At 26.6% G+C, this 5,992-nt stretch overlaps 1 long non-coding RNA gene across 1 annotated transcript; it reads left to right on the top strand.

The window, feature by feature from the left end:
* Positions 1-1,944: 1,944 nt before the first annotated feature.
* LOC145041724 (uncharacterized) lies at positions 1,945-3,614 on the top strand. Its single transcript, XR_013680367.1, has 2 exons — positions 1,945-2,411; positions 3,259-3,614. It is a non-coding gene; the product is annotated as an uncharacterized LOC145041724 (long non-coding RNA).
* Positions 3,615-5,992: the final 2,378 nt, after the last annotated feature.

Genomic DNA, 5,992 nt, shown 5'->3' with positions numbered 1-5,992 from the left:
ATGGGTGCATTTTATAAAAAAAACAAAATAGAGGTAGCTTACTTACTAACGACGGTTTATAAAATGATTGAAAAACATTTTGGAAAAGGGTGAAACGAATAAGCACTGACAATTTGTCAAAATCCAGACCAAGATTTATGTTGGAGTTCTATAAATAAAAGGCAAGGTTATTGGAAATTTCGTGTACCTATACACCACAATAAAATAGAGTGGTAGAAAGAAGACACTCACATTTGTTGGAATTGGGAGAGTGTTGTGTTTTCAAGCCTTACTAGCAATTTGAATTTTGGTATGATTATATCTTGACTGCAACATGCATCATAAACAAGTTTCTCACACCAGTTCTTGGAAATAAAACACTGCATGAAATACCTGTTTGGAAAGGTTCCCTCATATCCACGTTAATTTTTTAGTTTGTCGAGAGTGCTTTTCCTTTTGGTTAATGTTATGAGGACACACATCCATAGAAAACGAACTCCTAGTTGATTATTTAAATGAAATGCAACACACCATCAACAAAAATATACCAACGCAACAACATGTAAATGTTGGATCAATGGATTGGGCCACGAAATCATATGCATGCTTGCAGCCCACAACTGGTAGAGAAAGTGGACACAAATCTATAGAAAGTTAATTATTTGCTGATACATTACACGAAGTTTAACACACCATAAACAACAGTGGCGGAGCTAGGCTCAAAGCAAAGGGGTATCCCGAATTTTTTTTCCTGGGTATCACCGCAACGGCTGAGCATGGGGCAGAGCAGGTTAATTTTTCCTAAAATCAAACCCAAAACCGACAGCCACAGTTTTGAAAATTTTAAACCAAACCTAACCCAATACCATTGGTTTGGTTTTTCGGTTTTCAATTTGTACTTGAGTTTCCTGGTTTGGTTTGGTTTTAAACCCAAACCTTAATCGTTAGCTAACTTCAAGTATTGTTATATAAATATGAAGTTGAAGTATCTTTTAATACTTCAATGGATGTGGACTTAAAGTAGATCAAATAAAGCATGAGGATAACAAGCTTATATAATAGATGAAAATGACTAAGTTTACATGTGTTTGGCGATGTGAGATAGAATAGTTGGAAAAATAAAAGAATAAAATAGTTGGAAAAATAAAAGATATGTAAACAAATGATTTGTAAGGAGCAAGAATTGATCCTGAAATCTTTATTTCATTAAATCAACACTTTAACCAATAAACTAACTATTTATTTGTGTTTATAAGTGAATGGATGCGTATATATACACTACATAAAATGATTTTTTTTTTTTCTAAAAAATTTACACTACCGGAATTAGTCCGGGATACCCCTTGGATCCGCCCCTGCCAAGGGAACACATGTAGATGTTAAATTGGGCCAAAAAAGAGTGATATGTTTGCAACCCATGAGTAGCAAAGAAAGTGGGAGGAAGAATGCGGAGTTAGGGTAGGGTTATGTTATTTATGAAAATATTTATATAGAATAAAAGCAAATAATTAAAATGCATAAAGTAAGGGTACATTAATAATTTTAGATCAAATATGAAATTTAATGAAACTATAAGGACCAAACACGAAAAAAAAAGACAAGAATATTTACAACAATATTGAAAAAAAAAAAAGTAAGTATGGGCGGAATTTGTAACTTTGATAAAGCATTAAGACCATTTATATAACTTAGTGCATTACTTATTACACTTTATTAATATTTTAATAACTTTATAGAAAAATACAAACATAAAAAACGGCATCTCATTTTATTTAGTCTTTCGTAGACTTTAGAAAAATCGGCAAAACAATAAAACAATGTTGAAAGGAAATAAAGGGCAAGTGATTCCCAAAAAACACATCATTGTCACCTAACACTTCCACCCAGCTTCTCAATATGACTTTTCATTCTTTACAATATATGTGTGGTTGTGGTTGGGTGGGGTATTAAGATTTTATAAACATATTTGAAGAAATAATATTAATAGATTTTTTAGTTCTCTTGGTAAGTTGTTCGGTTTCTAAGTGGGAGTTCAAGGGTTCAAGTCCCCCTCGATCTTCCTCTCACTTTCTTTTTCATCTGATCTCCGGTGTTATGACACCGATGACCTTCTCCAGATTTACAACTTCTAGCCTCCGATGAACTCATGTCGTCGACGACGTCAAATCACCACTAGATCTGTAACAATCGTTGCTAGCTACCACCATTCCACCCCAGATCTATAATTTGTACTTTGTTTCTAACTAGATTCCGACCGACGACCTCCTCCTTCTCCAGACATGTTTCGTTTAAAGCTACCTCAAGCCACCTTTTTCATCTCCAACCACCGAGGACCCTTAGTTATCGCAACCTATGCTCGGATCGATGCATTCCTCTTCGTCTCCACCATTTACTATGTTTAGATCGACTCCTTCTTCACTGTATTCATAGATGTACGTTCTATAACACTTTCACTCTCTTGATCTGAAGTTTTATCCTTTTTTATGAGATTTTGTAAAAATCAAGTTGATATTCATTCAAATCGAGGTAGTATAACTTCAGATCTGATTTTATTCTTGAAGTTTTTATGCTCTAATTCATTTTTATTACAAAACATTTACATTTGTTATCATATTTTATTATTCGTTTATATGTTTTTCTTGTGTTTGCTACTTAAATAAGAGATAAAAAAAGCATTATGCAAAGATATGATTTTCTATAATATTAAGAAAAAAAATATGTAAATGAATATTGTTTAAATTAAAGGGTTATTTCCATAAAAGACCCTATATTTTGATTTTTTTTCTTTTTAAACCTAAACTTTTTTTCTTTTCTGAAAAAAACATATTTTTACATATTACTTGTTATAAAAGGTCCTAACAGGTAAATTAGATATTTTTTGTTTCATAAAAGGTCCTAACAGATCACCAACATGTGATCATATTTTTACCAACATTATGGTTTTATTTTCATTCATTGTCGAATAGGCAGAAAACAATATTACAATTATTAACTATAAGTGTGTTTTTCTTCATTTATGATTATCAAATATTAGGTAAATTTTAATTGTATTTTTTATCTTATTTACTTGTGATTAAACCATAATAAATAAAGTGTCATTGTTATTTTGGCTTATTCTGTATTTGTGAAATCATTAATAAAGATTAAAAATTGCATCATTTGTAAACAACTTTTAACTTACTTTGGTAGTATATGAATGAAAGACATAATGAATATAACATTTTTCTTTCTTGTTTGTAGCGGATCGAATTCATGTAGTTTGATTGTTTATTTTTGTAGGACCGACAACAAGGAAACCGAACGTCTATAAAATACATATTAACATTGGTTAAACAAGTTCAAAAAAGATCATTCAAAACCGTTGTTGTCTATCAAATACATATTAACACTGATTAAAGAAGTTCAAAAAAATCCTTCAAAACCGGTGTTGATAGATATGGCTAAAGATGAATCATCATTTTATGTGCATGTGTAGATGAATCTTTATTTATTTATAATTACAAATGTATTTTTTTGTATTTTTATTACGTTATATTCATTTATGATTACATTGTTTTTATTGCGTTATATTCTTTTAGGATTCCAAATGTATTGAATGTGTTATTGATCTATACATGATGTTTTATTTTTTCTAATATTTATTTTTACTTATAATCAATCATATTTAACATAATACGGTTAAATAACAATTTTAAAAATTAATTATAGGTATTTTTATATCATTAATAATTATGTCAGAAAATGATTTTTCTATCTTGATAAAAATAGAATTAAATATCAAAACCATTAAAAGTATATACCTAAATATGGGTTTAATCATTTTGATAGAAATTATATAAATCAATAATACAAGATTATTTAAAAAATAATAACGGAATATCTCAACTTATAATAAAAAAAAAATTAAATCCTTTTCTAGGTAACAATCAAACATAATCCTTCAATTTTAGGAATCTTATTTAATTTATTTATTATAATTTAATTGAAAAACATAATTACTAATATGCCATTATATATTGGTTAGTCCAAAATTGTTATTGTGTTCTTAATCTTTTAGGTATATATATATATATATATATATATATATATATATATATATATGGTTAGGTTCATAAGAGACGACCTCATTTTGTGAGATCGTGAGACGCAATCCTACCAATTCATTTGTTAGATAAAACAAAAAAACATTTTAAAAATGCAAAATAATTGAAAATTTTCAGAAAAAAAAATTTCAAATATTATTTTCGGAATTTATATTTTCCAAAAAAAAATACTAAAAAAATATATACAAAAAAAAATACATTTTTTTACATATTCTAGTAGAATAAATTACACATCTGAGAAATCTAGTATAATATTCTAACATTCTAAAAATCACATTAAAATATTTACAGTGTAATATTCTATTAGAATATTTCATGTATTAAAAAAACGGTAACTTTTTTATTTTTATTTTTATTTTTTTAAGGTAACTAAAGTTCCAAAAATAATAATAAATTTTTTTTTGGATTTTTCTATTTATTTTGTATTTTAAAATTATTTTTAGATTTGGTCTTATGATCTCACAAAATTAGCATGATCTCAAATAAACCTGAACATATATATATATATATATATATATATATATATATATATATATATATATATATATATATATATATATATATATATATATATATATATATATATAGGAAAGAGTTATATGGAAAACAAAAAACCCCTAAAAATTATAAAAGTGCATAAAAAAATACTTAGAGATCACAAAATCTTTTTTTTACTATGTAATCTTAAAAACTGTAGTCTGTTTTTTAGAAATTCGCTGAAAAAAAATTAAAAAATCTATTTTTTTGTTTTTTTGTTTTATTTATTTATTTTTTGTTTTTTTTTTCAAAAACATTTTCAGCGAATTTATATAAAAAGGTGCGGTATCAAATAATATAATGTCAAAAAAAAAATTGATCTCTAAGTATTTTTTTATGCATTTTTATGATTTTTAGAATTTTTTTAGGGTTTTTTTTTCCATAGAAAGTAAACCTATATATATATATATATATATATATATATATATATATATATATATATATATATATATATATATATATATATATATATATATATATATATATATATATATATATATATATATATATATATATATATATATGGAGTGGTTCAAATTATAACCACAAAAGATTAAGAACTCTAAGAACCTTCATTTTATTAGTAAATATGTGTTATGAATATTACTAAATATATTAAAATCCAAATTTTGTCTTTTTGGTAAGAAAAGGGTAAAATCATAAAATTTTTAAGTTTAATATTTCATTCATGTATTTATTCATATTTTAATACAAAATTTATATAGAATACAAATTTATACAATCCATTTACAATTTAATACACAAAATTCATAACTCAATACAATCAACTTTACACTAATTCACAAATTCAAAGATTTGTCAAATCCAAACTGTGACATCCCCAATTTCACGGCTAGAAAAAACCGATTTTGTTTATGCTTTATGAAAATCAGCGTACGTCTTTTAATAATAATGTTGTGGAATTTATTCCCAGAAAAACAAGATAAATACGTTATCAAAGCATTTCCGAAGAAACGTATTTTATTCATTTTAAAATATTTGGGATGTCATCGTCAATACATAAACATAAGCATAAACAGAACTTACATTCATTCACTAGTGATCTATATCTCCTTAATCTCTCAGTGTAAAGCAACTTCATATCGATACCTGTGATACAATTAAACTGAGTGGGTCAGACTTGGGAGTCTGGTGAGCATATAGGGTCTTTACCCCACAATAAATAAATTTATTATGCTTAAACATCAAACAATCAACCCAATTACCCAATCCCCATTATCTTATTCATTTCTTAAGGATTTACCCTAAGAATCAACTATCACTCATTACTAAGGATTCATCTTAAGGAATAGGCACTAAGTCCATCGCTGCTCAAGGTTTATATTACAAGCACTAACAACGTCGATCCCCAC

This window comes from Lactuca saligna, chromosome 4 (assembly GCF_052625555.1).
Source record: "Lactuca saligna cultivar CGN05327 chromosome 4, ASM5262555v1, whole genome shotgun sequence".
NCBI lineage: Eukaryota > Viridiplantae > Streptophyta > Magnoliopsida > Asterales > Asteraceae > Lactuca > Lactuca saligna.
The sequence above is the reverse complement of the archived record's forward strand: the minus strand, read 5'-3'. Positions and strand labels throughout refer to the sequence as shown.